General features: G+C 37.1%; 1 protein-coding gene across 1 annotated transcript in view; it reads right to left on the bottom strand.

The window, feature by feature from the left end:
• The window catches only part of LOC135226999 (5-hydroxytryptamine receptor 1-like), a 203,812-nt gene that overhangs the window by 6,825 nt on the left and 184,487 nt on the right, over positions 1 to 12,500 (bottom strand). The gene's annotated exons all lie outside the window — the stretch shown is intronic.

Raw genomic sequence — 12,500 nt, 5'->3', positions numbered from 1 at the left:
TTTGAGTCTTATTACTTCAGCTGTTTAGTTATGCACTATTCATATTCCCCCAATTTTCAATTTGTCTTATAATGTATGTAAGTATCAATGTTTTAATGTGACTTTTTGTAAGATGGTTTTTTAATGATTGCAGCCTTGAAAATACTACGAAAGCAACTGTCGTGAAACGTTGGCAAAATAAGCTAGTAGTAACAATGGTGTCTTTTCCCTTAGTCTTCGAGACTCTACGTATATATACATATAGGTATATCTCCACTATACAGTGTGACGAAAAGTGAGTATATATAAAAATAGGATATACCTACAGGAGTAATATTTTGGTCCACCTGCTATTCCTGACAGGGTATTGACCCTGATTCAAATTCATAAAGGCTACCGTGAAGATGATTGACCCACTTGGTAGTGTTAATGCCCGATGGGCATCCAAGTGGCATCAGATGCGAGTGACATCTCAGATTGAGGTCAGACGGACAATGAGAATCCCAGTGAGTCACAATGAGGGCCGGAAGTCACAAGACTGAGCATCTATAATGAGAGTTAATGAGTCCACATGAGACTCAAGAGCGGTTTGAGAGAGGCCTAATGATAGTGATAATAAGTGAAAGGGAAAACCTAAACCCTTCAGTAGCGCAACGATGTATGGCGGGAGAATAGCGAGTCATAATGGAGTTCCAAAAGCACTGGAGTTTTTGACATGAATGACAACAGGCGGATGTGCGACAGTGAGGCCGAAGTCACCTGAGAACGGTGTTTTGTCAAAGGTTCACAGGAAGCCCCGAAAGCATTAATTGAGTGACAAGAGTAACGTTGAGGTCTAAAAGTTACTGGGATATGATCAAGGAAGTGCTGGTGGGACGCAATGAGGCCTAACAAAAAAAAAAAAAAAAAAATGACGAAGTCAAATAAGAATGCCAGAATGTGGTCTGATACAAATGAGAATAAGTCGCAATGAGGCCCAAGACCAGTGGAATTGAGACTGAGTAAAACAAAATAAAAAAAAAACGCTTCCAATCTGTAGAGCTCAGCAACGTTGTGCTCAAATACTACCAGGATTCTGTTTGGAGCTGCGACAGGCTACGATGAGTACCAAAAACCCATCAGAATGAGCGAGAGAGCGTGCGATATATTTTCCATCACCGAATTCTTGTTTTAGTCGCTAATCCTTTCCCCCATAATCCATAACCGACATAAAGGTGTGATTATCTGGTGCGTAGTGGCATCCCTTGTTCGTTTTTCATTTCCACGTTCTGCTATTCTCTGTACCCTATTCTTCCGAAGGTCTCTTTTGGGCGAATGCCTACTTTCTATTCTGCCTATTGATCGAACTTACAACAATGGTTCTCTCTCTCTCTCTCTCTCTCTCTCTCTCTCTCTCTCTCTCTCTCTCTCTCTCTCTCTGTTTTTCTTTCGCGTTCACACATGAATATATATTACCGTAGATATGCTACTCTCATTTTTTTTATTAGGTCTATGTGTTTTTGGGACACGGAAATAAAAATGGTTTCCATAAACATCAGTTAGAATGAGGTCCGGATAGAAAAGCGTTACATAAAGAAAAAAATAACTCTTTCTCACAAGACGTTTTCACGGAGAGTATTACTTTAATATGATTGTAGTGAAGATCTACAACAATTAATAATAATAATAATAATAATAATAATAATAATAATAATAATAATAATAATAATAATAATAATAAAATAATAATAATAATAATGGGAGCAACATCAAACACATAGATGAGACAGGATACAAATACCTGGGAATAATGGAAGGAGGGGATATAAAACACCTAGAGATGAAGGACACAATCAGGAAAGAATATATGTAGAGACTCAAGGCGATACTCAACTCAAAACTCAACGTCGGAAATATGATAAAAGCCATAAACACATGGGCAGTGCCAGTAATCAGATACAGCGCAGGAATAGTGGAATGGACGAAGGCAGAACTCCACAGCATAGATCAGAAAACCAGGAAACATATGACGATACACAAAGCACTACACCCAAGAGCAAATACGGACAGACTATACATAACACGAAAGGAAGGAGGGAGAGGACTACTAAGTATAGAGGACTGCGTCAACATCGAGAACAGAGCACTGGGGCAATATCTGAAAACCAGTGAAGACGAGTGGCTAAAGAGTGCATGTGAAGAAGGACTAATAAAAGTAGACGAAGACCCAGAAATATACAGAGACAGGAGAATGACAGACAGAACAGAGGACTGGCACAACAAACCAATGCACGGACAATACATGAGACAGACTAAAGAATTAGCCAGCGATGACACATGGCAATGGCTATAGAGGGGAGACCTAAAGAAGGAAACTGAAGGAATGATAACAGCGGCACAAGAACAGGCCCTAAGAACCAGATATGTTCAAAGAACGATAGACGGAAATAACATCTCTCCCATATGTAGGAAGTGCAATACGAAAAATGAAACCATAAACCACATAGCAAGCGAATGCCCGGCACTTGCCCAGAACCAGTCAAAAAAAAATAGGAATGATTCAGTGGCAAAAGCCCTCCACTGGAGCCTGTGCAAGAAACATCAGCTACCTTGCAGTAATAAGTGAAGTGGTACGAGCACCAACCTGAGGGAGTGATAGAAAACGATCAGGCAAAGATGCTCTGGGACTATGGTATCAGAACGGATAGGGTGATGCGTGCAAATAGACCTGACGTGACGTTGATTGACAAAGTCAAGAAGAAAGTATCACTCATTGATGACGCAATACCATGGGACACCAGAGTTGAAGAGAAAGAGAGGGAAAAAATGGATAAGTATCAAGATCTGAAAATAGAAATAAGAAGGATATGGGATATGCCGGTGGAAATCGTACCCATAATCATAGGAGCACTAGGCACGATCCCAAGATCCCTGAAAAGGAATCTAGAAAAACTAGACGCTAAAGTAGCTCCAGGACTCATGCAGAAGAGTGTGATCCTAGAAACGGCGCACATAGTAAGAAAAGTGATGGACTCCTAAGGAGGCAGGATGCAACCCGGAACCCCACACTATAAATACCACCCAGTCGAATTGGAGGACTGTGATAGAGCAAAAAAAATATTATTATTATTATTATTATTATTATTATTATTATTATTATTATTATATTATATGATGATGATGGATGATGATGATGATGATATTATTATTATTATTATTATTATTATTATTATTATTATTATTATGATACTAGAAAATATTAAAGTCAACTAGCAAATCTTCATCTAATTCCAAATGGAAAAGTTTTTTCTTTATTCCTACAGGCTTACACGGAATATGTAAATCTGATATAAAACGACAATGACATCGATGTTATTCCTTTGGTAAAAAAAAAAAAAAAAAAATAGAAAATTTTCTGTGTCTTCACCAAAAGAATTTTCCTCAAGCCTCAAGAGGAATCTGGACATTCAAAATGCATCCCCAGACCCCATTCTCTAACCTTATTTCGACCTCAGCTGGAAAGAAAACTCCCAAAAACGTGAATATTGCCTGGATGAATATTATAATATTCAGTGGAAAGGGTCGCTACGTGAATATTTTTTCCTACGTCATGAATTTTGTATATAGTATTTTGGGCTTCAGGAATTTATCTATTCGTACCACTCCAGGGTCGGGGACAGACAGGAAGACAGAGCATGGGGCGAGTCCTGAATCATAAAAAGAGTTATATACGTCACAGTGATTAACAACAATCTAAGGCCGTCAGGTCTGGGCGACGGCGAAGCAGTGAAAATTTGTATAATATTATGCAAATCAATGACCTTTTTGCACAAGAGAAAGAAATGTGTTAAGTATGTAGATGAAAACAACTAAGATAACAGCAATGATAATATAATAGAGATAACAAGTGCAAGTGTCGATTCTAGTAACAGTATCAGTCGTCACATGAAGATTATTGTTACTTGCCTTCCACTAAGATTCAAATTTTTGCGTTGCGTATGAAGTTACAGGGTAAATGACGGTTAATGAGTATAATGGAAATTGGAATTTGGAAGGATAATGGTATTGCTTGGTCTCATGAGAGGGGAGTATAAAATCCTTCTAAAACAAGCGCTGCATTGCAGATCATTGTCTAAGTCTACCTATGCAGCAGCATAACTGTCCAGGCTCCGGTGTTCGGGATGGGGACAGCTAGTAATTGGTCTGTACGTCTGCGTGTCTGCCTTCCCATCCAACGCGGTTACAGTTCCATATTTTCTAACTATAAGAAATACGAGCTTTATATTTCCTTTGCATTTTTACTAATGAAGATTAGTGTGGTTAAAATATTCTCATTTTTGTTATTGTCAAGAGGAGGAGATGGGCATGTCTGCCCAGAATAGGTGCCCTGAAAGAAAAGAGGGAATAGATGAATTTCTCTCTGTTGTGACAACAGACTCGGTTCATGAAATGAGGCAAATAACCATGAGAGAAAGAGATTTTTACATTTGGAAAGAAATGATAACAAGGATTAAGCAGACCAGTTGATTCCCGTGTTCAGTCTTCGAACAGTTTATGAGGGATTTAGGCAGACGGGCCCTTCCCCGCAATCTAATGCTCTTCAGGAGAGAGATAGTCAAAACAAGGTGAAAATATAACTAGGAAAGGGAAATCAGAAAAGGAAAGAAAACTTGAATTGAGACAAATCTACCAGGAAGAAACAAATAAAGTCAAAACGTCATGCAACTGTTACAGCCAAGGGCGCTTAGGGGTTTCATTGTGTCCTGAGAGAGTATGGGTCAACAGAGCGACCGATTTCTAAGTGTTTTGTTGCTAAGACACGATAACCAAACCTTTAGACACGTTAGCAGTAGCTACTGGCTTTTTGGCCAAGGAAACAATTCCGATGCCAATGTGATGAACAAAGTCAGCTCAAAACCTAACATGTACCAAGTGGGGTAGTGCTGTCAGTGCGCCTCAAGCGGTGCATTTAGTAAGCATGACTAAGGGTTTATGCAGTGCCCATTCGGTCCCTAGCTGCACCTACTCTTTAGCCTTTATCCTTCCTTTAATTCCCGCTTCCTTCCTTCAGTCCTGCTGCCCAACTTCTCTGACATTTACCTTTTAGTGTAACGTTATACTTTTGCACTTTAACATGATTGTTTTCTAGGTCTTCTTTATCTAGCCGTCCATCCACTCCAACTCCCTCTTTTCAGTGGCTTAAGTGCTGAACAGCCTTAAGTGGCCCCAGACTTTGGCTTGACATCCTAAATTTCATGTCGTACTTCAACAACCAACATACAACTTTCTCTACTAAATGAACCTTGCACATCTCTGCGCAACTTGAGATTTGAAGTTGATCGGAAATTTTCTACTTGGGGAACGTTAGTTTAATGATTTTGGTATTTGTGAATTTGATAACAGGATGAAATATACGTATTAGAATGAATAACTTGTAACCAATTACTGGAAAGTGCTTAAAACAAATGAACAAAGGCAGTATTAACGTGAGTAGTGAAAGCCAACAATAGTTAATGAAAATAATATGGAAAGTTTACATGATTATTCCAGTGTGAGATGTACATTAAAATAAATATCAATATTTAAATTTACGCATAGGCCAGAATGATAAAATATGCTGATGCATATTACTGTGTATTAAAGAACATATATAGCTTCTGGTTTTCCCCTCATATTTCTCCTCTTTTCTTATAAGAAGGAATTTTAATTGTACCCCGGAAGACATTTCTAGGACAAAAATGAATCCAAGACCTCCATTATCTAACTTTATTTCGACTTTAGCAGTAATAGAAAAAGAATTCCATAAACGGAATGTTCTTTGTTGAATATCATAATATCCATCGGTACGGGTCACTGCGTGAATTCTTCTCTCCGGACCAGCAATTTAATATCAAATCTTTTCCTCTTTGCAATGCACCGGAGAATGTGTGATGCAGGGAAAGGTTCGTTGGTTGGTTTGTATGAAACCAACCATATGCAAGCCCAGGCCTTTGAACAAAATGGCAGTAAGGCGTCGAACTAAATCAGAGTCCTTTTTTTTTTGCACATGGAGATAAACTTCTGATAAATGGGTAATTATGACACCACAATTAAATAATAGAATATGAAGATCAAGCTAAGGATACTACTCATCGTCATTTTTTTACATAAAATATAATGGAAAAATTTTAAGTGAATATGTAAAGGCAGAGCTTTAAAACAAAGTCATCGCCATTCATGCAGTCTTACTGATATGTAACACTTTTTTTTTAATCTACCAGGATTTATAGCTGGATGTCTGCTGTCTGTACAGAAAGTTCACATATTTTTTCACAGCTTTCGTTTCGTGTGCCTTTTACCTTAAAGGTTAACGTGTAATCTTTGTGGAGAGTTGTATGTCCCCTCAAGATCATAGTGAGTTTCTACAATTTTCGTTTTCGCTTTTAGTAGTTGCTGGTCAAGACAATCTTCTATTCTCAGTTACTTCTTCATACCAATTAGATTTTAGACGATTCAACGGGACAGACCACTGTTTAGCACATTAGCTTCTGGTATGCTTAATCGCGTTAGAGACAAAGTAAATCTGAGAGACCACAAGATACAGCCTCAACCTCCTCACACTCGTATTCTTAACCAAGAACTAAGACGAAACTCTCATTCTCTCCTCGCCCTCCTCTAATCTCTTAGTGGTTCCCTCCGGTGCCTTTAATTGCATTCCTCAATTTTGGCTTTCTTTCATAGGGCCAGTCTTTCATCGGGAGATCAAAATTTCGCCTAAGTTTTCTCTCTCTCTCTCTCTCTCTCTCTCTCTCTCGCTCTCTCTATCTCTCTCTCTTCTCTCTCTCTCTCTCATACACACACACACACACACACACAGGATAAAAAGAAAGTTTTTATTTTTATTCTTATGTGTATAATAATATGCTTTGCAAACACACCGTAAAGTTTCTTGCCTCTTAAGCATCATTTTAGAACTTAATATCCTAACTTTTTTTTTTCACACAAGAGGTATCTTATTCTCCAGTTGTAGGATTTTCCTCTTCAAAATAGCCACTTCATCTCCATTAATCTTTTGCAAATGAACCGCTAACAATGCCACTTCGTAATTTTCCCATTCGTGCATAAACTATTTCATTGCAATTGGCTTTCACCTTTTATAAATGGCAATTAAAAACAAAATCTTTCTATCTGGATGGAAATAATTTGTATTTAGTTATTCATTTATTTCCGTATTTATTTTTCCATATGAAAGGCTATAAACAGGTTTTGCATTTAATGAACTGGCATTTCACGAGCTAAATTACGCTATTGATTATGTAATGGAATTACTGCATCATGCGCTTTATCATAAACATGACAACCTAATCGAAAGAAGCGTAATAACATGGTGTTTAATTCATATGTTTTCATGTTAAAGCCTATACACGTACTGCCTAAATGTAAACATAAATAGTATATCTTTGCACTATTGTGTCGTGTTTTGAATGAGCCACAGCTGAACAGACTATAACGACGAAAAATTTGAAAAATGCTCGTTATTGAAGCTAACATTAGGAAAGTTATGGATTTCCTTGCCAGGATTCTAGTTGTCTCTCTTTTTCTGTCTCTTAGTGTTATTCCCATCATTAATCTTTCCATAGCTCTTTGAGTTGTAACTAGTTTATGTAAGGCTCCAAGTTTCTGATGCATATGTTAATAGAGAGTGGCATTTTACTTTTCATTATCTCACTTTGTTTACCAAAAGCTCTCCATCCCATGCTTATCCTTCTTTTAATTTCGGTCTCATGTCCTTGGGAAACACTTACTTTCCGTCCCAAATACGTATATTCACTGACACTCTCTCTGCATTTTTATTGAACATTATCTTAGTTTTACTTATATTCATTTTCAGTCCTACCTTTCTGCTTTCTTTATTCAAATCTATCATCTTTTCTGATTCCTCCCCTGATTCACTGGATAGAAATATGACATCTGCAAATCTTATGTTGTTAAGGTATTCCCCATTAATGTTAATTCCTACAGTTTCCCAATCTAAATTCTCAAAAACTTGTTCTAGGCACGCTGTGAATAATTTAGGTGAGATGGGGTCTCCCTGTCATACTCCTTTCTCAATTGGTAATTTCTCACTATCTTTATGTAGTTTTTGGATTGCTGTACTACCTGTATTGATATCTTCAAGTGTTCTAACATAGGATTCATATATTCCTTGCTTTTGAAGAGCTTTCATTACTACTGAAGTTCTGACAGAATCAAAAGTATTCTCATAGTCTATAAATGCCATACATAGTGGTTTCATACTTTGTTGGTTTTTCCTTTAGCGACCAATTACATGGATATGGTCAGTTGCTGTATACCCGCCTCTAAAACCTGCCTGTTCTCTTGGTTGATTAAAGCCTAGCTGTCATTCTATTCGGCCTAATATGACATTTGTTAATATTTCATATATTACTAAAAGTAGAGGATTATATAGGATGTAGAAAATAATAAACACACAAATTTTCATGAACACAGAATATTAAAAGAAAAAAAAAGATAGTAACTTGCAATTAGCATATATTATATATATATATATATATATATATATATATTTATATATATATATAATATATATGTGTGTGGTGTGTGTGTTGTGTGTGTGTGTATATATTGACCCTTCCAATATGTTAATGAAATTGGCTTGCCAAATTTAGTTTCCTTTGATATACGCTAATCGCAAGTTACTATCTTTTACGTTCTTCTAATATTCTGTGTTCATGAAAATTTGTGTGTTTATTATTTTCTACACCCTATATAATTATTTAGAGCATTGTCTCTCAGTAATAGATGCGACAGGAAATTGGGAAAGGATTAGTAGCTCTTTGGATACAACCCATGTAAAATAGTTGTGAAATTACAATTATCTATCTAAGCTTGACCACATCTATCCTTAGCTTAATCTTAAATTCAGGATTCCCGTTACATTCTTGCTCTGGAATTGCATCTATCGGTTCATTAATATCCCAGGGTTTAGATCTTTATCGCGTCGGTGTTGACTTGGTTTTTAGTTATTTTCAAGGCTATTTGATTTTTACACTTCATTGAAGGTTATAATTTGTATTATGGGTATATAATCCTTTTCTTTCTGAAAATTTTGTATTCCCCCTCCTAGTTTTGTTGTTATTTTAGTAAATATTGTGCGTTCAGATTTCACAAGATTAGAATAACGTAAATCTTTAATGGCGTATTTTGTCCTCCAGTAACGCGTATTCTGATTTGTTCTAGTTCTCAACAGTTAGTGATACGGAAGATTCGAGTTCTTCGTTTCTTTTTTTTCTTTTTTATACCATTCATGTAGCCATCTGTAGGATTTGTACTGAAGGCGTATGGTCCGCCTTTGTCTTTTGTTTAAGGCACATTATATCATTGTTGTATCCCGGCCCCCCAAAAAAATGTTGCATATGTAAAGCATTTTCAGAAAGTGATGCCCCTTTTTTTTCTTTTTAGAACATTCCACGACGTCATTTCAGCTTTACTTCCGATTTAAGAGAATTGTTATTATTCTGAGACTGTGAAAGCAACGCTCCCCCCCCCCCCCCTCCGGTCCCCGTCTCCCCCCTCCCCCCCTCCCCCCCCACCCTCTCACATTTTATAAAGGAAACTTATAAACAAACTAGAAAAGTAATTTGATTGTAAGATTGCAGAGAATATTGGCCCCGAAACTTTTCACCTTGTAATGACATCATACATTTTGGGTTTAAGTTACCCCACCCGGTCAACAGAAGTTACCCATACGAAGCTAGAATATTTATGCTCATCTTTATTCTGAGACTGATAACTGCGTTGCAAAGAGGTCAAAAGAGGTTCTCTCTCTCTCTCTCTCTCTCTCTCTCTCTCTCTCTCTCTCTCTCTCTCGGGATATTTGACTTGTAAAGTAACAGAAAGATTTTGTACTTGGTCACTCTTACTGTTTGTTAAATTTCTTACGGAATTGCGTTTATGTTTGAAATCTGAATATATAATAGTATGTATTAGCCCTATCAAGTGTGTGCTTTTTTGTGTGTGATTTTTGAAGCTGCAGCTTGTGAAAAGGTATTGGTATGTTTTTACAATTTTGAGTGTGCTTAAAAATACTAAAAATACTAGTAAATTTATTCAATTTTTTCCATATTTCAATTTTCTGTTTTGTGAATTGTTTAAAGGGGAACTTCTGGTTGCATTTTAGCTGTTCCATATGTAGTATTATTCCATTTAAGTAGCCCTGGTGAAAAAAGTTTTTGAAAGGTGCGTTTTCTTATGTTTTGCAACCAATTTTTTATTGCACCATGGGCGCCGCCATCTATGTGTGGCTCATCTGTTATGTGTGACGTCATGTTGCGGTAGGCTCAGACAGGCGGAACTATTCCGCCGGGCGTGGTGTCTGCACAATAAAAATGGCAACTTACACGTACGACATGGATTTGCAAGTCACAAGTGATTCACACACTTCTCTAACTACAACGGATTCCGAAAATGACAGTATAATGGAGGCACCATAGTATAGATAGCGGTAGACAGCCCTCCTATCTTCGTCGGTAAAGTGGTCTGTTCAGAGGGAAATTAAGTTCTCAAAACATATTATATAAATTTCATAGCCATACCTAATAACCTGTTCCTGTCATCTTTTAAATCTGTTGATAAGAAATGGTCCGAACAGACAACGGTTTGCGTCGTAGGTTGAAAGGTTTTGATGTTGATATCCTCCCTTCGAAGCGCCATACAAGTTGGCATAATTGACGCTATTTGAATGACAATTGACCTAAAACATGATGACAATACCAAGGACGAATACAATACAATACGCATGCTTCGCTGCACTTGTTATTGTGAGGCGACCGCGACACTACGTCATCGGTACTACTCCGCCAGATGGCAACATAGTCGAATCCTGGAGAAATGGCGCTCTTCATTGAAGTACCTCGGCGCTAATTTGAAATTCAATTGTAAAAACATGGGATTACGTACAGATTCGAGCAATGGCTCATATTTTAGCTTATTAAAAGTTTTGTTTGACGAAATTTAATGGCTATTAACCAAAAGCTCCCTTTTGACCTGCGCAATGCTTTCTCAATTGGATAAGATCTCTCTCTCTCTCTCTCTCTCTCTCTCTCTCTCTCTCTGAGATATTAATTTCCCTTTTCTCAAGATTTGTCCTCGATTGGTTCAATAGAACTACAGTTTCTTGATATGATGATAACACAACCAGTCCAAATAAGGATGTCCGCTTGTTTTGATATTACCTTTACAAACATAATTACAAACTCCAGTACAGAGAATTTACAAAATCTTACGGAATAACATTCAAAATGTATTTGTACATTCATTCATAATGAGTTCATAATGCACTTTGAAAAACAGACACCCCTATTTCAGTGATAATGTCTACTGTGCATCGTCCTTTAGGTACAAGTAGTTTTCAAGATCTGACGACGGACAGAAAAAGTGCGGACGGACGGACAAAGCCATTCCAATAGATTTGTTAAAAAAATAAATAAAAACATACATAAAATAAAACAATATGCTTGCAACGCAACACATCGTTTTTCTGAAAACACAAAAAGGTTACATACATATATACGTTTGTTATAAATATAAAAAAGGATAGTAATACTGAAGAACACTACCGAGGCCTCTCTCCAAGAGGCTGTACTAAACAAGTACCAAACAATAAGGAAGCGATAGTATTAATTTTTTACCAAAAACTGACAACTACTGCTGACGATAATTTCCTAATAAGTCAGAACAGGTTACGTTTGTAGCTACTACTTTTCATGCTTCAGCCTTGTAGGGTATTAGTCCTAGTCATCGTCATCGTGCGTTACCTTTAACCATCTCGTTTTCTTCCAAGCAGTCTGTTTGCCATTGTATCTACCTTTAACAGAGATCTGGAAGTCAACGTAAGATTTCTTGGTTTTCAAATTGATTTCGTTGTTTCGGTATGAGCTGACAGCGTTGCTATTTAAAAGTGACATTCACTCTAGTTACGAAGAAAGATGGTAAAATGGCACTATAAGGATTTGCTTGTGTGTGTGTGTGTGTGCGTGTGTGTGTGTGTGCGTGTGTGTGTGTTGTACAAGGTCTATAGGTTGTATCTATAGACCTTGTGTTTGTATTTGTGTGTGCATACTTGTTCCAACGTTAAATTGAACTGAAGAATTCAATTAATGAATGATTTGAGTAGGGGGGACTTTTGTTAGCAATTGAAAATTGTTTATGAAAATTATTTTGAAAAATTAACTATCACAAACACAAGTCGCTATTAGAAACGCTCTCTCTCTCTCTCTCTCTCTCTCTCTCTCTCTCTCTCTCTCTCTCTCTCTCTGATTAGTGAGCTCTGCATTCTGTATTTCCCATTACCTTCTGTTATTACTTCTTTCAAATGAACAGCAGAATACTATAACATCAAGAGACAAGGCAATTGAAAATCTTCCAGAATCTTTCCTACTATATTTTGATAAATCAAAATATCTTTCGTGGAATATAGAAAACCAACGAAAAATCGAGGGAGAGAGAGAGAGAGAGAGAGAGAGAGAGAGAGAGAGGAGAGA

Source organism: Macrobrachium nipponense, chromosome 15 (assembly GCF_015104395.2).
Source record: "Macrobrachium nipponense isolate FS-2020 chromosome 15, ASM1510439v2, whole genome shotgun sequence".
Lineage (NCBI taxonomy): Eukaryota > Metazoa > Arthropoda > Malacostraca > Decapoda > Palaemonidae > Macrobrachium > Macrobrachium nipponense.
Note: the sequence above shows the minus strand (reverse complement) of the source record. Positions and strands in the feature narration are given on the sequence as shown.